At 42.9% G+C, this 21,126-nt stretch overlaps 1 protein-coding gene across 17 annotated transcripts in view; it reads left to right on the plus strand.

Annotated features, from left to right (window-relative positions):
- The window catches only part of LOC122561637 (potassium voltage-gated channel subfamily A member 1-like), a 250,780-nt gene that overhangs the window by 69,562 nt on the left and 160,092 nt on the right, over positions 1-21,126 (plus strand). For 4 of the 17 annotated variants that reach the window (XM_043713583.2, XM_043713580.2, XM_043713584.2 and 1 more), the window contains one exon: positions 1,208-1,427. The exons of the other annotated variants lie outside the window; for them this stretch is intronic. The gene's annotated coding sequence lies outside the window, so the exon portion shown is untranslated. The remainder of the gene's footprint in view (positions 1-1,207; positions 1,428-21,126) is intronic. 17 annotated transcript variants of the gene reach the window in all.

The following is a 21,126-nucleotide window of genomic DNA, read 5'->3' on the forward strand; positions in this document are numbered from 1 at the left end:
TTTTAAAACGTTGTTTTATAAACCATGTTTTGTCCATTAATCCTCAGGTATGAAGTCAAATGAAAGTTAAATATTAGCACTCCATTTTGACTATGATTATAACCACTTGATCAAAATGGTTACATCTGATAGTTTGTTCTACACCCAGCTGAATACACATGGGGTGTCTGAATGTTGAAAGGGGTGTCCCCCACCTCTCTCCCTTAAGGGCTGAGCAGGGTGAGCTGCAGTACACACAATAATTGGTCACTGGAGTGTTTCACTTGCATTGAGAGTGGATGAGCCGCACTCAACCTCCCTCGGGGCAGCTGACAGGAAAGCCACCTTCGCAATTTTCCCAATTCTCCTGCTCCTCTGATGCTGCCTGACTGGCTGTGCTTTTCCAGCACCACACTTTCTGACTCTGATCTCCAACATCTGCAGTCCTCACTTTCTCCTAGTTGTATAACCTTGCTGCGAAGCTTCTTCCAAGGATGCCTACCTTAAAGAAATTCTCCTCTTCCCTTTGCAAGGATCATTCTTAGCTACCTTCACCACAGCCCCCCTCCGATTTATCTCTCAGCCCCCATGGCCACCCCCTCATTCCTGATGAAGAGCTTATGTGCATTTCCAGCATCGAATGTTTTGAGTCTGATCTCCAGCATCTACAGTCCTCACTTTCTCCCAGTTTTCCAGACCACCCCATCACCAATCTTGCTGGGAGGGGAAGTAATTCTTCTGTTATACTTCATGGGGTCAGTTAGAGAGTGACAGCTTACCTGAAGACCATCAGCTGGTGGTGAAAGTGTGGCTTATTCCCAAAAGCCGAACAAGTGCCAGGAAATTATTAGTATTTTTTCAGTAGATATCTGCATTACTGCAGTGGACATAAAACTTTTTACGTTTCTACAGAATGGATGGGAAAAAAAAGTTATTGAATGAAGAGCAATTTCATTGTATCCTGCCTCCAAATTAATTCTAACTGAAAGACACTGCTGTGTGTTAGTATTCCAATAACTTTCATTTCATTTTGCACAAGGATTTTGTAGAAATGTGAAAGTTTCCAGATCTATCAAATGATTCAGCCCAGTGAAAAAATGCAATGATTGAATTTGATATATTTTGCATAGGAAGTCTCTGAAGCAACAATCTTTAATAACGAAGACTAAATTTTACATTAAACTAGTATTGCTGATTTTCTTCATTTTTGTACAAAATTGAAATGTAGGAAAATTTCAAGATGGAAGGGCAGAATCATTGAGGTAAAAAAGTCCACTGGATCTTCAGGCAAACAGACAACTGATTGGTTACCAATGGGCTTTCTGCCAGTATTAGGACCCCAGTGAAAGAAGCTCTACTTGCTAATCAGAAGCTGACAGCTCTAGAACCAGATGGTGCTGCTGGGGGACAAACATGGGATCTTAAATGAAGGATTACCAGCTAAAAAGGTAAGTTTTATTTAGGTGTTTACATTGGTGGGAGGTGGGAAGTGTTAGGGGTGTCATAAACGAGATCAGGAATTTGGCCCTCTGTGGCCCTACAGTTGACTTCCCCCCTCCATCTCTTACAAGTTACTGACATTTTTGGTACTCTGCACACCCCCTTCCCATATACTGACATTCTCCCCACATTGGAACTGAAATCACTGTAGTCTAGTGAAATGAGGCCTCTCATTTGTAATTAATTGGGGTCACATAAGAGCCTGAATTGGTTGCAGATTGGGAAGGCTGATCTTGGGCCTTCCCATCCAGAACTTGATGAGGATAGCTGGGTTGAAGTTGCATGTACTCCAGAGGTGAGTAATAACATCTTTGAGCAGATTGATTGATTAGAAAATAGCTACCATGTTGCTTTGAAATGTCGTGTGATCATGAACGACAACATTCCAATCAAGAATGCACTGCAAGATCTGCTGAGAACGTAACTCCTGTAGTGTAGGCCATCTTCTCGATGCCAATCCACTCAATTACACCCCTGGCATGTCACCTTCCCCATTGCATTTCAGGAGCTGAAGATTGCACCCAGTTAGTTGAATAGTATTACAAGGACTTAGCTGTGTAACCAAAAGTTTAAGATAAAATTTTAAGCAGTGGAAGGTAAACTTTCTTTTTTTTTGTAAAAAAAAGGTATTTTTAGTCCATTTCTGTTGCTGCATTACGAGGAGATTACTCATCCATTCCATATTATAGTCACATTGCAGGTGTTGATTAAAATATTTAAATTTAGCACACAATTTAGCACGATGTGACTAGCAGAAGAATTACCACTTTTTAGAAATTACTTTTTGGTTACCCAGTAACTGACAGCACAGTTTGAAGTCCCTTGTTTGTGTGCCTGAAGAAATGTAAATAATCTGCTCAGTAACTAAAAGAAGCACTTGGAAACTCTACATCCAAAAAGCTCAAAGTTAGGATTAAACTGCCTTTGTAATATGTTCGGTGCCTCTTCTCGTGAAATCAAATTTCACAGCTCAACATTAATTTACTAGAACTACTCTTGATAGTTAATAGGATTTACAAAAAGAGAAAAATTCAATAAAATCCAATAGTTAAAAATGTTTACTAATTAACAAGGATACTTAACAAAATTTTATATTGCAAGTTCCAAAAGTATTTATTAAATAATATAAAACTGGATAGTTACATTATAAATTAGGCACTGAAGCACTCATTTTTTAAAGTCTACGAATGCTTCCAAATGAAGCCAGAACATATTATGTGTAATGGTATCTCAGTCATAGGTGGCAATTCCCCTACTGCTTCTCTTCAGGAAATTCAAAACAGTTGGGCACTGATTTGGACAGCACAAGGCCCTTATTTGATAGAAATCTGCTCCTTGAAAGCTGTTGGCTATTCAGAAGCCAAGCAGCTCTCTTGTCCCAGCAGTACCACCAAGAACAGTGGCTGCCACTGGTACTACACTCGAGCCTAGCTTGATGATTGATGCCAGATTCTCAGATATCGTTGAGTGTGGGTGAGTTTGTGTCATAAGCAGGAGATGGCTTGCAATGTGGATAGAGAGTGGGGAAAGGTGATTTGAACATAAGAATAAGAGGATATGTTCAGCTGGTCCTTGTCTCAATGTTGGTCCCTCGATTGGGTGAGGAGTGTCTGTGAAATGGAGAACCCCTCCTACTCAGTTCCAATCAATATTTTGTCTCATGGCGAATCCTCTCCCAGCCCACTAGCTGTAAACCAATGGCTGTGGGAAGAGGCCCTTAATTATCCCTTAAATGATTACTTAAAACCATAAATGCCTGGGAGAACAGAGCACGCCAGGAAGCATCAGGAGGTGGAGAAGTCAATGTTTCAGGTGTAACCCTTCAGGTCTGGGTGCGGGTGTAAGGGGAGCTGGGGGTGAAGGGGAAGGTTGGGTGGGATGGGGTGATAAGATGGGGGATGGGTGAACACAGGTAGAGGGTATGACTTGATTGGTCGATGGGAGGAATGAAACCATTGGTGACTAGGAGGAAGGGTCGTTGAGAGGAATGGAAGGGAGGGGGAGGGGTGGAAAAGAAGTCGGGTGACCAGTCAGGGTGGCTATATTTCACCCCCCCATCATTTCTGAACTCACATCTGGAGTGGCAGGGGCATTAAATTCTACATGAAATCTTGGTAAAGGGGTTTGTGGTACCTACTTAGTAGCTGGCTGTAGCAGGCAGAGCAGGCAGGCCACATCATTAATCAATGTGCGGTGTCAATTTGGCACCAGCTCTGCTATCGTTGAACTCCATGCTTGGACCTATCATCTATTTTAACCACACAAAGCTAATCACTTCTGTAAGAAAATTAAGCACTCCTGTTTAAAGGGAAGATTAATTATTTACGGGTAAGATATTTGATTGTTCCTGACTAAATTGTTTTTGGAACTTTTCTCTATTTGTGGTAAGTTAGAATAGACTACGGGGAGTGGACCGGCTGGTCTGAAATACTTTGCTGATTTGAATCTTGTGCGGAAACAGGTCTTGTATTAGGAATTGAGCAGAAGTGGGAGAATGAAGAAAGATTGCACAGAGCAGAACAAACTGTTAAAAGGAAAAGGAACAGGAGGTCTGAGCAAAAGGTCATATCTACTTTGGTTTGTTACGGAGCAATTCAATTACCACAGCCTCAATGAGGACTAATACTTGAGACATCTTGCCTTCACCAAATGATGTTGGTGACTGAAATCTGCAACTGCTGCAGCCATATTTGTAGCCTTGAAGTAAGGCAAGAACAGCAATGCCTGTGGTTGTCAAGCGAGCTTGGCTGTTAGCGATCATGCTTCTGTCAGGTTGCTGCTGGGGTTAGAAGCGTCGTCATGCAGAATCACTGATATATCATTGTGGCTTCACGTTATCACAGAGACACCTTGGTCTCATTCCCTCCTGCCAGAAACAAGGAGGGAGAGCAAACAGTAGGACTTGTTCAGATTGCAGGTTTCTTCGTGCAGTAAATGCATTTTGCATTATATGCACCTCCTGCATTCAGCCATTTTCATCAAACGAAAGAAAATCCACTTACTCTGCCCTCCGCCTTTAGTGATAAGTCAAAGGCTCTTTTCACCCTCATTCTCCCTCATCCTTCTAAACTGCATTGACTACAGACCAGGAGTGCTCAACAGCTCCTCGTATGACATGCTGTTCATTCCCGGGGTCATTCTTGTAAACCTCCACTGGACCCCCTCCAATGCCAGCATATCCTTCCTTAGATACAGGGCCCAAAACTGTTCATGATATTCCAAATGAGGTTTGATCAGAACCTTATACAGCCTCAGCAGTACATCACTGCTCTTATATTCCAGTCCTTTTGAAATAAATCTTCTAGAGAAAGTGAGGACTGCAGATGCTGGAGATCAGAGCTGAAAATGTGTTGCTGGAAAAGCGCAGCAGGTCAGGCAGCATCCAAGGAGCGACTCCCACAGCTACCTAGACTACACCTCCTCCCACCCTGCCCCCTGTAAAAACACCATCCCATATTCCCAATTCCTTCATCTCCGCCGCATCTGCTCCCAGGAGGACCAGTTCCAATACCGTACAACCCAGATGGCCTCCTTCTTCAAAGACCGCAATTTCCCCCCAGACGTGATCGACGATGCTCTCCACCGCATCTCCTCCACTTCCCACTCCTCTGCCCTTGAGTCCCGCCCCTCCAAACGCCACCAGGACAGAACCCCACTGGTCCTCACCTACTACCCCACCAACCTCCAGATACATCGTATCATCCGTCGTCATTTCCACCACCTCCAAACGGACCCCACCACCTCCAAACGGACCCCACCACCAGGGGTATATTTCCCTCCCCCCCCATCAGCGTTCCAAAAAGACCACTCCCTCCGTGACTCCCTCGTCAGGTCCACACCCCCCACCAACCCAACCTCCACTCCCGGCACCTTCCCCTGCAACTGCAAGAAATGCAAAACTTGCGCCCACACCTCCCCCCTTACTTACATTTTCAGCTTTTGAAATAAATGCTAACAATGCATTTACCTTCCTAAATGACAACTGAACCTGCATGGTAACCTTAAAAGAATCTTGGACTCTGCCTCCTAAGTCTGTTTGTGCATCAGATTTCCAATGCCTTTTCCCATTTAGAAAATAATCTGTGCTTTTATTTATCCTATCAAAGTATGTAACCTCATACTTCCCCACATTGTATTCCATTTTCCACTTCTTTGCCCAATCTCCTAACCTGTCCAAGACCTTCTGCAGCCTCCCAACTTCCTCAACACTACCTGTACCTCCACTGCTCTTTGTGTCATCTGCAAACTAAGCAACAATGCCCTCAGTTTCTTCATCCAGATTGTAATATTTGTGGTAGCTTGTTTTATAACCTTGGAGAAAGTGAGGACTGCTGAAGAATCAGGTTATGAAGAATAGCGCTGGAAAAGCACAGCAGGTCAGGCAGCATCCGAGGAGCAGGAGAGTCAATGTTTTGGGCAAAGTTCTTTATCAGGAATGTCCTTGACTCCTGATGAAGGGCTTCTGCCCGAAACGTCAACCCTCCTGCACCTCAGATGCTGCCTGACCCTGCTGTGCTTTTCCAGCGCCACAATTTTTAACTCTTCTTTATAAACTTGCTGTTATGATAGAATAGCACATATCCCCACCTATCAGGCAAGAAACCAATGGGCAGAATCTTCAGGAGGGGAAGAAACAGCTGATGGAGAATGAAGTATGAGAATAGAAAGGGCCAGCTATCAGGAAAGTAGAGGGATGAGAGGGGATTTCATTGAAACAGGTAGGGTTCGGGGAGGACTTGACGGGATAATTGGAGAGGTAGTTTTCCTGGATTGAGAATGCAGAGCCAGGACAAGACAAAAGATTGGCCACTTAGGACTGTAATGAGAAGGGCGTTCATTCAGATGATTGTGAATTTTTGGAATTCTCAACACCAACAGGATTAGTGAGTTAGTGAGTATTTTCAAAGCTGAGAAGCTAAAGGAATTCCAGAATATAGGATAAAGAACAGGGATGTTGGAAATACTTTGCAGGTCAGAAAGCATCTGTGGAGATGGAAACTGGGGTAGTATTTCAGTTCAATGTGACCTGTTATCATCAATGAGAGTTCTGAATAATGATACTTGACCTGAAATGTTATGAGACTTAACTCTATGTGATTGAATGGCTTTATATAAGTATACATGTCTATATATGTCAATATAACTGTTATGTCTCCAACCACAACGTTGAAATAATCACACTTTAGACTCAATGTTAGCAAGTGTATTTCTTCCAGCTGCTCTTGTAGCTGTTTAATTGGATTGTTCCTGCTCGGTATCTGACTGCAGTGCAGCAGTGAATGTGGTACCCCGGATATATATCTGCATAACAATTAGTTCCTAACTCTTTATGAATAATATAACAATATAACAGATCTCTGTCTTTTTTCTGAAAAAAACCCCTATGTATCAATATAATTGCTCCAATGATTGACTTAATCCAAACTAAAAAGAATTAACAATCAATTTTTATAATTAACTGGAACATCTTTGGATGTTCTCAGTAATTGCTTGTTTTCCTTTTACAAACTACAACTCTAAGAATGCTGGCATAGTAGAATGTTATGCCTCCATCTTGTAGATTTTGAATTGATCATTCTGCATGGTGTGTTGGCACTCTGCACACTCGATGTTGTGCTTAATGCTCCTGATATTGTAGGCATTATACTAGTGTTGCTGATGTTGTGTTACCTACTGGGGAATGTTGTTGGTGTTGTACTGCCTGCTGGTGGTATTGTGTCACTGGTTGCTGATGATGTTGATGTCATTCAGATTCATACACTGAGCCATTTCTGCCATTGAGCTTGCTAAAACCTTTTTCCTCTGCCACTTCTGGTCCCATGTCATCCAGTGTTGGAATATGGTAATGATTTGTAACTTCATTAAGATCTTTAAGATCTAGCTAAATTTTTAACTATCCATTTGGTTTTCCTCTCCCCGGTCTATGGGCTTCTTGACTCTGGTGATTACCTTCTTGCTTCCCTTTCCTGGTGCTCTCTTTGGCTTTCTTTTCAACTTTGCTGGAAGTTTAAAGGGAAACTGAATCACTGGTCTCTGCACTCTGTCAATGGTGAAGCAAGACTCAAAATCCCCAAAGCATCTTCACTTACATCATCAATGACCTTTCTCCATCACAAGGTCAATGCTCACTAATAACTGCACAATGTTAGCACCATCATCAGACACTGAAACTACTTCAGTTGATCCAGAGCAAGTCCTGGATAACAACATGGCTTGGGTTAATAAGTGGCAAGTAACAATTGTACCACACAAGTGCCAGGCAATGTCCATTTCAACAAGACAGAACCTATCATTACCCCTTGAAAGTTAATGGCATTACCATCACTGTATACCCCATGATTAATATCTTGGGGGTTACAGTGGGTCCAAAATTTAACTGAATTGGCCACATAAATATTGGCTATAAGAGTAGATCAGAGGTTGAGAAATAAGAATAGAAATTTCTGGAAAAGCTCAGCAGGTCTCATTCCTCGGAGGTTGAGAATTCAGTGCACTTCCTGACTCCTCAAAGCCTGCATCTGCAAGGTAAAAGTCAGGAATATAATGGAAAACCATTCACCCTTCCCCTTAAATGCACACACTATCACAGTCACTGGTACCAAGTCCTGAAACTCCTGCTGTCACACACAAGTGGCTGTAGATACCTCAAATGGACTGCTGAAGGGAAATTAGTATTGGTGATAAATGCTGGTCTGTCAATGATGCTCACATCCCATGAATGAAAAGAAAATGACCTTTGGCCCTCAGTGGTGTCTCCTTCAATACTTAGTTTACTTGAAGTAAGTTATGGCTTTTTGCAATTGCTCGGCCCCAGGATAACAGGACCATCTGTTTCTGTGAGGTAGCAATACTACTTGTGGGCGGCACGGTGGCACAGTGGTTAGCACTGCTGCCTCACAGCGCCAGAGACCCGGGTTCAATTCCCGCCTCAGGCGACTGACGGTGTGGAGTTTGCACGTTCTCCCCGTGTCTGCGTGGGTTTCCTCCGGGTGCTCTGGTTTCCTCCCACAGTCCAAAGATGTGCAGGTCAGGTGAATTGGCCATGCTAAATTGCCCGTAGTGTTAGGTAAGGGGTACATGTAGGGGTATGGGTGGGTTGCGCTTCGGCGGGGCGGTGTGGACTTGTTGAGCCGAAGGGCCTGTTTCCACACTGTAAGTAATCTAATCTAATCTAAGTAATCTAATCTAATCTAATCTACTTTATAGCAGCATTATTTTAGAACACTCATTTTCCCAGAATATATCTTAAAACTCAATATGTGAGTGTGGTATATTTCAGACCTCCAGCATCCACAATGAATTGCTTTTATTTTAACTGAGTATTGTCAATGACTTAGAGTTCACTATATTATTGACCTTACAGGTATGTTAAAGGAACATCCGTTTCTGGATGATCAACAGTACTGATGGTAACAGAGAGCAGTTATAATGAAATGCTAATAGGGTCCTGGGGAATGTTTTTGAACAGAGAGACCTAGGGGTTGAGTATATAGTCCTTTGAAAGTTGTGTCACAGGTAGACAGGGGGGTACATATGAAGTTTTGTAAGCTTGTCTTCATTGCTCAGACCATTGAGTATGAGATTTGGGATGTCATGTTGCAAGATGTTGGTGAGGCCACTTTTGGAATACTGTGTACAGTTCTGGTCACCCTGCTATTATTATTATTAAATTGGAAAGTGTGCAGATAAGATTTACAAGGACATTACCAGGACTGGAGGGTTTGAATATGGGGAGAGGCTGGACGTTTTTCACCGGAGCGTAGGAGATTGAGTGGTGACCTTATAGAGGTTTATAAAATCATGAGAGGCATAGATAATAGCAATGGTCTTTTCCTTAGCATGGGGCAGTTCATAATTAGGGGACATATTTTTATACATGCATGTATAACTTCCTCTGGCAGTTCATTCCATGTACAAACAATCCTCTGTGTGAAAACATTGTCCATCGTGTCCCTTTTAAATCTTTGAGAGGAGAAAAATTTAAAAGAGACATGATGGACAACTTTTTTACACAGAGGGTTGTTTGTACATGGAATGAACTGCCAGAGGAAGTTATACATGCATGTATAGTTACAACATTTAAAAAACATTTGGACATAGAGTCATAGAGTAATAGAGCTGTATAGCATGGAAACAGACCCTTCCGTCCAACCCATCCATGCCAACCAGATATCCCAACCCAATCTAGTCCCACCTGCCAGCACCCAAACCATATCCCTCCAAACCCTTCCTATTCATATACCCATCCAAATACCTCTTAAATATTGCAATTGTACCAGCCTCCACCACTTCCTCTGGCAGCCCATTCCATACATGTACCACTCTCTGTGCGAAAAAGTTGCCCTGTAGGTCTCTTGTATATCTTTTTCATCTCACCCTAAACCTATGCCCTCTAGTTCTGGACTCCCCGACCCCAGGGAAAAGACTTTGCCTAATTACTCTATCCATGCCCCTCATAATTTTGTAAACCTCTATAAAGTCACCCCTCAGCCTCCGACACTCCAGGGAAAACAACCCCAGCCTGTTCTGTCTCTCCCAATAGCTCAAATCCTCCAACCCTGGCAACATCCTTGTAAATCTTTTTCTGAACCCTTCAAAAGTTTCACAACATCTTTCCGATAGGTAGGAGACCAGAATTGCACACAATATTCCAACAGTGGCCTAACCAATGTCCTGTACAGCCGCAACATGACCTCCCAACCCCTGTGCTCAATACTCTGACGGATAAAGGAAAGCATACCAAACGCCTTCTTCACTAGCCTATCTACCTGTGACTCCACTTTCAAGGAGCTATGAACCTGCACTCCAAGGTCTCTTTGTTCAGCAACACTCCCTCGGACCTTACCATTAAGTGTATAAGTCCTGCTAAGATTTGCTTTCCCAAAATGCAGCATCTCACATTTATCTGAATTAAACTCCATCTGCCACTTCTCAGCCCGTTGGCCCATTTGGTCAAGATCCTGTTGTAATCTGAGGTAACCCTCTTCGCTGTCCACTACACCTCCAATTTTGGTGTCATCTGCAGACTTACTAACTGTACCTCTTACGCTCGCATCCAAATCATTTGTGTAAATGACAAAACATAGAGGCCCCAGCACCAATCCTTGTGGCACTCCACTGGTCACAGGCCTCCAGTCTGAAAAACAACCCTCCACCACCACCCTCTGTCTTCTACCTTTGAGCCAGTTCTGTATCCAAATGGCTAGTTCTCCCTGTATTCCATAAGATCTAACCTTGCTAATCAGTCTCCCATGGGGAACCTTGTCAAACGCCTTACTGAAGTCCATATAGATCAAATGTACTGCTCTGCTCTCATTAATCCTCTTTGTTACTTCTTCAAAAAACTCAATCAAGTTTGTGAGACATGATTTCCCACGCACAAAACCATGTTGACTATCCCGAATCAGTCCTTGCCTTTCCAAATACATGTACATCCTGTCCCTCAGGATTCCCTCCAAAAACTTGCCCACCACTGACGTCAGGCTCACCGGTCTATAGTTCCCTGGCTTGTCCTTACCGCCCATCTTCAACAGTGGCACCACGTTAGCCAACCTCCAGTCTTCCAGCACCTCACCTGTGACTATCAATGATACAAATATCTCAGCAAGAGGCCCAGCAATCACTTCTCTGGCTTCCCACAGAGTTCTAGGGTACACCTGATTAGGTCCAGAGGATTTATCCACCTTTACCCATTTCAAGACATCCAGCACTTCCTCTCCTGTTATGTGGACATTTTGCAAGATGTCACCATCTATTTCCCTACAGTCTATATGATCCATATCCTTTTCCACAGTAAATACTGATACAAAATACTCATTTAGTATCTCCCCCATTTTCTGTGTCTCCACACAAAGGCCACTTTGCTGATTTTTGAGGGGCCCTATTCTCTCCCTAGTTACCTTTTTGTCCTTAATGTATTTGTGAAAACTCTTTGGATTCTCCTTAGTTCTATTTGCCAAAGCTATCTCATGTCCCCTTTTTGCCCTCCTGATTTCCCTCTTAAGTATACTCCTACTGCCTTTATACTCTTCTCAGGATTCACTCGATCTATTCTGTCTGTACCTTACACATGCTTCCTTCTTTTTCTTAACTAAACCCTCAATTTCTTTAGACATCCAGCATTCCCTATACCTACCAGCCTTTCCTTTCACCCTAACCGGAATATACTTTCTCTGGATTCTCGTTATCTCATTTCTGAAGGTTTCCCATTTTCCAGCCGTCCCTTTACCTGTAAACATCTGCCCCAATCAGCTTTCGAAAGTTCTTGCCTAATACCATCAAAATTGGCCTTTCTCCAATTTTGAACTTCAACTTTTAGATCTGGTCTATCTTTTTCCATCATTATTTTAAATCTAATAGAATTATGGTCGCTGGCCCCAAAGTGCTCCCCCACTGACACCTCAGTCACCTGCCCTGCCTTATTTCCCAAGAGTAGGTCAAGTTTTGCACCTTCTCTAGTAGGTACATCCACGTACTGAATCAGAAAATTGTCATGTACACACTTAACAAATTCCTCTCCATCGAAGGATGTGGGCTAAACAAAGGCAAATGGGACTAGTTCAGTTTGGGAAACATGGTTGGTATGAATAAGTTGGACTGAAGAGTCTGTTTCTGTGCTGTATGACTCCATAACTCTATGATGGTACAACAGATTGTTAAAATGGTGGAATACTGATATCTCAAGAGTCTACAGCAAGCCTTGTTTTTAGAAACTTGTGATTAAGTAAATGTCTTTGGTGCTACTTTGAAGTTTAGGTCTTACATTCAACCATGTTAAGGCCATGGATCAAAACCCTAATCTACTGTGGACATTAATTCCACAATGTGTTATTTTAAAGGAGGACTGCTACAGAAACTGTAACTGTGGGTATAAAAAGACTTTTATGTGGAATCAATTGAAAGTAACACCTATATGTGTTGGTGACACTTTAAACAGACCAGACTGTGATCTTTTGTAACTGCAAAGTTATCAGTGAGCTGATGACGCCCTCCTTTACAACAAGCTATCCCTGCAGATTATGTCCCAAGTTGCAGACATATTTAATGTCTTTCCCTTTGAAGAATATACAAAGACAGAGGTTAAAAAGCTAGTTTAAGAACTACTGAAGTGGGCTAATTGGACTGAATGGTCTCGTGTGTACCAGGCTATGTTCAAGTGTAAGCATGTTGTGAAGGTCATAGTCTAAGGACTTTCCCCTCGTCAGCCTATATTACAGTGAAAGAAAGATCGCCTCTCACTCTAAATGAATGGAATTAGAACATAGGAACTGCAATCAGAACCTCCAACATCATCCGTCATCATCAATGCTACCGGTAGCTTCCACTGCCATGACTGCAATGTTCAACTCTCCATTCCTCATGAACAATTCAGAAATGGATCCATATATCTTTCTTTGTAACTTTTATCGTTTTGAACAGCCTTCTTAGCACTCATTCCATGGATTAACATTGTGTTCCTAATTCTCCTTGTGTTTAATAATTAATAAACCAATTCTTTCTGTTGATTCAAGAACGCCTGGTTAAATTGGCTCCTTTAGCATTATTTGGGATTAGTGGTGCTGGAAGAGACAAGCAGTTCAGGCAGCATCCAAGGAGCTTCGAAATCGACGTTTCGGGCAAAAGCCCTTCATCAGGAATAAAGGCAGTGAGCCTGAAGCATGGAGAGATAAGCTAGAGGAGGGTGGGGGTGGGGAGAAAGTAGCATAGAGTACAATTGTTGAGTGAGGGGAGGGGATGAAGGTGATAGGTCAGGGAGGAGAGGGTGGAGTGGATAGGTGGAAAAGGAGATAGGCAGATAGGACAAGTCCTGAGCTGGAAGTTTGGAACTAGGGTGAGATGGGGGAAGGGGAAATGAGGAAACTGTTGAAGTCCACATTGATGCCCTGGGGCTGAAGTGTTCCGAGGCGGAAGATGAGGCGTTCTTCCTCCAGGCGTCTGGTGGTGAGGGAGTGGCTGTGAAGGAGGCCCAGGACCTCCATGTCCTCGGCAGAGTGGGAGGGTGAGTTGAAATGTTGGGCCACGGGGCGGTGTGGTTGATTGGTGCGGGTGTCCCGGAGATGTTCCCTAAAGCGCTCTGCTAGGAGGTGCCCAGTCTCCCCAATGTAGAGGAGACCGCATCGGGAGCAACGGATACAATAAATGATATTAGTGGATGTGCAAGTAAAGCTTTGATGGATGTGGAAGGCTCCTTTAGGGCCTTGGATAGAGGTGAGGGAGGAGGTGTGGGTGCAGGTTTTACAGTTCCTGCGGTGGCAGGGGAAAGTGCCAGGATGGGAGGGTGGGTTGTAGGGGGGGCATGTACCTGACCAGGTAGTCACGGAGGGAACAGTCTTTGCGGAAGGCGGAAAGGGGTGGGGAGGGAAATATATTCCTGGTGGTGGGGTCTGTTTGGAGGTGGTGGAAATGTCGGCGGATGATTTGGTTTATGCGAAGGTTGGTAGGGTGGAAGGTGAGCACCAGGGGCGTTCTATCCTTGTTACGGTTGGAGGGGTGAGGTCTGAGGGCGGAGGTGCAGATTGTGGACGAGATGCGTTGGAGGGCATCTTTAACCACGTGGGAAGGGAAATTGCAGTCTCTGAAGAAGGAGGTTTATTTGGCGCTGGGAGAAAGGGATGCCTCCAATGAAAGGATCCTTTTTTTTAGAAAGAGCCTTGTTACACCCATCTGAAGAGTGAAGTGGATGAATAAAAATGCGAAGCTATCTCGTCCCTCTTCACCCAGGAATGTAACAATCTGGGGTACCCTGAATAGGACCGTAACAAATTTTGGAAGCTTACTAGGTGCCTGGTCATAACAACCTTTGATCATATTTGATGGTGCTGTAGAAATCTATTTGGGCTAATTTCCTCTTTGTTTCTGACTGCATTTAAAGTTAATATTGTTTTGTGTTTCAATGTGACATTTTAAGTTCATTTTAGAAAACCCTTGTTGGCCAGTTTAAGATAACAAAGATGTCTACTTGTAAAATAAATTCTTCACTGCTAGTACAATATTATATTTTCTAAATAGTGAAAGGATTGACAGAATCATTATCCCTAGAAGGTTTTCTGGTTGGCTTTTGGGAGCCACAGGAGACCCACGTGAATCCCAATAAATCCTAAAGCCGACATTCTGCTGGGCTCAGGAATAATTGGTGGCCAATGGCTTATTAAAATTCCATTTGGCATCACAACTTAAGCAGGTGGAATTCTTGCATTGGCCCCTTCCTGCCCATGATTTAATTGGATATCACTTTCCTGAGTTTTAGGAATTGGGTAAAACCTCTACCCTCTCAATTCTTTCACTCCCGAATAAGATTCAATTAAGTTCTGTCATTTTGTGTCTGATTACAAGGAACTCACATTGGTCATTTTATACAGTGGAAAACAACATTATCTGTTTGAGGTGGAATGTGGGTTAGAGTTGATCATTGAGGCCTACAGGACTGAACATACATTTTGGTCTAAAATTACCTCTTGTTCTCAATTTGTTTTAAGTAGCCAAATTCCAGTTAAAATTACAATAGTAATCTATGTTCTGTCATGAGAAACAATAGGATGGATTCTTTTGAATGCGCATTCCAGATAGGGAGCTCAGGCTGAGATGTGACAGCTGTGTTTCCAAAGCTTTTTCGTAGCAGTTTGCCCATAAGCGCAGCCACCAGGAAGAGTTCCCCAACAGGATCCATTTTTAAAATCTCCCTTTATTCTTTCATGTCAGCTCATTATGATAAATAATGCAAGCTGCAACATGCTGTAAATTGTTCATGCAGATGGGTTGTTGTAAAATCTCTAATGTCCAATGTCAGACTCACAGAATCTTACTTTACCTGTGGCTGTGTGCTGTTGTAATTCTTTCTGTAGCACACCCAGGAAACCAAAGCCTACAGCTGTGCTTGGTTGCCTTTAACTCTTGGCCATTGCTTTGATCTAAGCAATTCATGTTTTCTCCCTTTTGGACTATCCAAGAAGGAAATGTAGTTCAAAGATAGATTTTGAGGCTGATCTTTCCCTTTTGATTTCCACCTGGATTTTGTCCATGGGAAGGAAAACCATGGAATTTATTCTAGGCATGCCAGGAATTGAGTTCCTTGAATGGGCAATTAATACCAACCTTTCTAAGGTCCTTTCCCTACACTGATTATTAAACGTGTGGTGGGTGGGCCTATTGACATGATATTCAATCCTATGTGTGTTGCTTGTGGCATCCCAGCAAGAGATAGTAGGGGGTCTGTGCTGTACACCTGACCAAAGATCCCTGCTCACTGACAGTCACTCCCTGTCTTTGTCACCACCTCCAACTTAGATCGCCACCCTGTGGCGCACTTCCCAATAAACCCCTCCCACTATTCTACATCTCTAGCCTGGGTCTTGCTGCACTCAGCCTCCATTGGGACCATCTCCCACTGCATCCACTGCCTCTGTGGTGGCACTACTGAGCACTTGAGCTACTGAGTTCTGATTGGCTGTAATTCAGAAAGCCTTCCCCAAAGCAGGGCATAGTAGGTTATTCGCTATCTGTCCAGCAGGTGTTTAAGACTCCTGTTATCTCCATCAAACGTGCCCCCTTGCGAGTTGTTTGAGGTGAAGGGAGAAGGAGAGAGAAGCACAAGATGCTGCTCGTGGAATGGCAACCCACAATACCTCATGGCTGTATCTAATGGTTCCATTTGCAGTGACAAGCAAACACTTGCAAGCATTTGCCTGCAGATGTCCTGAAAGTTACCAGTTATCTAATTAAATGACCACCACATATGAAGCTCATGGCTATCTCATGGAGCCCATTTGGCTTTTGTTCCACGTACAGAGGTCCAGAGTGCTACTAGCAACCTTTCCAGAGCTTCAAAGATTGACCATTATTCCCTGGCACAACTCCATTCGTTGGCTTTCTGTCCTGAAGACACTTTTGTTAAATGTGAGGTGAGGGACAAAATTGAGGTAGGTCATCCCATTACAATGTATTTTAGTTACTATAGCAGCTCCTCGCCTGCCTCTGTATCTCCAAATGGGCCTCCAAGGTGGTGAGAAAACTTTTCCCACACATTGTGGAAGAAAGAAAGGAAACTGGTCAGCAAGGGAGAAAGATATGCATGAGATTAAAGGACAGGAGTATGATTGAATTTTGTTGCAATGATTTGGGGTGACACAGGGTCTCAGTGGTTAGCACAGCTGCCTCATAGTTCAAAGGTCCTGTGTTTAATTCCGGCCTTGGTCAACTGTCTGTGGAAAGTTTGCATGTTCTTCCTGTATCTGCATAAGTTTCCTCCCACAGTCCAAAGGCGTGCAGCTAAATTGCCCATAGTATCCAGGGATGTGCAGTCTAATGAGTTAGCCATGGGTTACAGGGATAGGATAGTAACTGAGTGGCAAAAATAGGAATTGCAGGCAAAGCTCAACAGGTCTGGCAGCATCTGTGGAGAGAATTCAGAGTTAAAGTTTCATGTTGAGTGACCCTTCCTCAGAACCCGAAACATTAACTCTGATTTCTCTTCATAGATGCTGCTAGACCTGCTAAGCTTTTCTAGTAACTTCTTTTTTTTTTATTTCTGGTTTACAGCATCTGCAGTTCTTTTGGTTTTTGTTTAGTGTCTGAGTGGGATTCTGTTCGGGGTCTGTGTGGACTCGATGGGCTGAATGGCCTGCTTCCACACTGTACACTTCTCTGTAATTGTGAGAATGATACTTGAATAAATTAAAGCAGGTTATTTGTGCCTGTTCTGCCTTTCACTAACATAGTGCCTAACCTTCTATTGCAATTTGAATGATCCAGCAGTATCCTCATGTCTTTTAACTCCTTCAGTGCCTCATAATCTATTGGTATGTCTCTGAGTATAGTCAACAACTGAGATCCATGCCACTCTGGGATAACAAATAAACAAAAGTCAGTACAAAACTCAAATATTGTTGACGAGAGATTTGTTGTTGAAGCTTTCTGTCATGCATTCATTAAGACAAATGTGAGAATGCCAAATTACAAGGTATTGCAACAAATTCCTATTACAGCACTGATATTCCCTCTACCTGGGAGTTCTGTACAGATTGATCAGCATATCGATTAGAGGCCTTCACTCCAGAAGCCACTGCTGTGTACGGACCTCAAAATCCATGCAGCAGCAAACCTAACAACAAGGAACATTGGTCAGCATCGTTTTCTGATGAGTGCAAGTTGTAATGCTCTAGCAGCATGTCTCTATCAGCAAAAACAAAACTTTTTATCATCATAATAGTTGTTGGTGATCTCAAAGTCTTTCAGTTGCATCTGACTGATTACTTGAACATTGCAGGTAGTTGTGCTTTTGTGCCGTTTAACCAGTGAGTTGCATCAGTGTTGAGACTGATCCTGCATATTTCTTTTCATAAGTGTTTGCACTGTTTTGTTGATGCAAGTTCAGAGTGAGCAGTGCAGAAAACTCATGCTGAGGTTTACTTGGCATCTTACTTTTCCCTTTCTACACATGAATATGCAAACTGCCTGACAATGTTGTTATGCTGGGGTTTCCTCCTAATGTGGGTATTTTTAGTTTTCTTCCTACCCTGAAAGAGACAGTCAAAAGTATCATAGAAAATAGGTGCAGGAGTAAGCCATTCATGGCTGATCATGCAATTTCCTGCTTTCTCTCCATACCCCTTGATCCCTTTAGCTGTAAAGCCCATGTCTGGCTCCCTATTCAATATATCTAATGAATTGGTCCCAATAGCTTTGTGTGAGTGATAATTCTGCAGGTTCAACTCTCTGAGAGAAGAAATTCTTCTTCATCTCATGCCTGATTGGCTTACCCCTTATTCTTTGACTGAGAGTTAGAAAGGCAAGTTAGAAAGATAGGAGCAGAGCCTTTTACCTTTCATTATTTGCTCCTAGTGGGAGAGAATTTCTTCTTTGACAAGCTTCTTGAACCATTAACCTGTGACAAAATTAATAGTGACTTGGGCAAATGCATGTTAACTGTCAAGGGAAAACCTTTTTTAACTAGGTTATTAGAGGTTTATATGAAGTTACAGGGAGGATTGTTGAGAGTAATTCTGATGATGTGTTGCATGTGGATTTCTAACACGTGTTTTATAAAAGGCAATGCAACTGATGTGTGAAAAAGTTCAGAGCTCATGCAGTGATGGGGACAGTAGAGACATAGATATAGAATTAGCTGAGTAACAACAAACAGCATTGTGGTTATTGGATTTTTTTTGGTAACGGTTAACCTTCATTGGAGGTCAGTGTTAGGATCTTTGGTCTTCCTGATATGTGATCTAAACCTTGATGTCTGGGCCACAATTTCAAAATGGAGGGATGATATAGAACTTGAAAGTATTGTGAGCTGTGAGGACAGTGTTGACACTCAAAAGGACAGGTTGGGGGGGGGGGGGGGGGGGTGGGGGATGTGGGGATATGTGGTAGATGAAATTTAATATGAAAAATTTGGTGATTTCCTTCGGTCAGGAGAATGCAGACAGGCAATATAAACTAAAGGGTACAAATCTAAAATGGCTGCAGATACAGACAGGCTGGGGTGTGTACCTGTGCAAATCATTGATGGTAATAGGACAGATTTAGAGAAGTTTATAAAGCTCACAGAATAGTGAGCTTTGTTAACAATGGCAAAGAGCATAAAAGGAGAGCAGATATGTTCAATTTGTTTCGAAGACTGGTTTGACCTCAGGTGGAATACAGCGTCTAGTTTTATTTGCCATACTTCATGAAGGACATGAAGATATGAGAGAAAGTGTTGAAAAGTTTCATCAAAATGATTTCAGGGATGAGAAACTTCAGCCATAGACATAGATTGTAGAAGTTGGATCTAATTTCCTTGGAGATTGAAAGGATGAGAAACTTCAGCCATACACATAGATTGTAGAAGTTGGATCTAATTTCCTTGGAGATTGAAAGGAGAGTTGACACACATTGTAAATCATGCTCAGATTGGACAGAACAGATAAGGAGTAGAAGGATTGGAAAGAAGCAGGCACAGATTTAAATTCAAAGAAGCAAAAATGTCATGGTTAACAAGATTTTCATGGTGCAAGTGTTTAGAATCTGAAATTCAGTGGCTGTGAATGGAGGCAGGTTCAATGAAGCATTCAAGAGATTATTATTTGGAGAGGAGGAAGGTACAGGAGTACAAGGAGTGACACTTGGTAAATTGTTCCTTTTGAAGATCCAGCACAGACACAATTAAACAAATGGCCTACTCTTGTATTGTCACCATTTTATAATGCTGTGACAACATTAGCATTTCGAAAGAATGGATTCTGACATTCTATGGCATGTTGTGCAGAGAATTTGCATGTGTTTTGAAACTAATTTGTGTAGCTTTGGAAGGGCCTCAACAGCTATTTACTTGGCAGCTGCTGCCTTTAGGCTGTGTTTAAAAATGCCATCAGATTCCTGCTTGACCTTCATCGATGGCTACTTGGTCAGGTGGTGAGATGCTTGTTGCAGAGTACCTAAACTTGGTCATGCTCTTGTAGCCAGTACTGATGTGCCTTGTCTCATTCAGTTCTGGTCATTGAAGCCCACCTAAAGATAGAATCATAAAATCCTTACCGTGTGGAAACAGGCCCTTCGGCCCAACAAGTCCACACTGACCCTCTGAAGACAATCCCACCTAAACCAATTTCCCTACCTTATTACTCTACAGTTACCCCTGACTAATACACCTAACCTACACATCCCTGAACACTATGAGCAATTGAGCATGGCCAGTTAACCTGACCTGCACATCTTTGGATTGTGGGTGGAAACCGGAGTACCCAGGGCAGCACGGTGGCACAGTGGTTAGCACTGCTGCCTCACAGTGCCAGAGACCTGGGTTCAATTCCCGTCTCAGGCGACTGACTGTGTGGAGTTTGCACATTCTCCCCGTGTCTGCGTGGGTTTCGTCCGGGTGCTCCGGTTTCCTCCCACAGTCCAAGAATGTGCAGGTTAGGTGAATTGGTCATGCTAAATTGCCCATAGTGTTAGCTGAAGGGTTAATGTAGGGGAATGGGTCTGGGTGGGTTGTGCTTTGGCGGGTCGGTGTGAACTTATTGGGCTGAAGGGCCTGTTTCCACACTGTGAGTAATCTAATCTAATCTAAAAAAAATCCACGCAGACACAGGGGAAAACATGCATACTCCACACAGATAGTCGGCCGAGGCTGGAATTGGTCCCTGGCACTGTGAGGCAGCAGAGCTAACCACTGAGCCACTGTGCCGCCCCATGCCAATGACAGTTTCAAACTCTGCAGTGATCTAAACCTTTCAGATCATGAAGGGCTGGCAGAGCTTTTTCTTGTTTGTAATAGTCATTGGCAGTTGTGCCAAAGTGCGAAGGTTATCTGATACCCACTTGATGTAAACTTGCCTGTCATCTGTCACCCCATTCTGAGATTATCCATGCCCTATTATAGATTGACATATTCTGCTTTATTAGCATATGAACACTGTACACTCATTTGCAAACAACCATGTTCCTTAGCTTATGACCAAGAGAAGATCATTAATGAAGCAGCATTAAATAATTGTACTGACAATGTCAACCAAAAAAGTGGTTTCTCTCAGGGACCCCTGCAGTAATGTTGAAGAGCTGTGATTATTGGCATCTTTATTTGCATTGGATATGATGCCACTGTCTCCAGGTTTTCCGTGTCCCCTTGGTAACATTCTCAGCCAACTGATGCCTTGACTGGTGGAAAAT

Source organism: Chiloscyllium plagiosum, unplaced genomic scaffold (genome assembly GCF_037043375.1).
Source record: "Chiloscyllium plagiosum isolate Xiang-an unplaced genomic scaffold, Cpla_swu_hap1 HiC_scaffold_23, whole genome shotgun sequence".
Taxonomy (NCBI): domain Eukaryota; kingdom Metazoa; phylum Chordata; class Chondrichthyes; order Orectolobiformes; family Hemiscylliidae; genus Chiloscyllium; species Chiloscyllium plagiosum.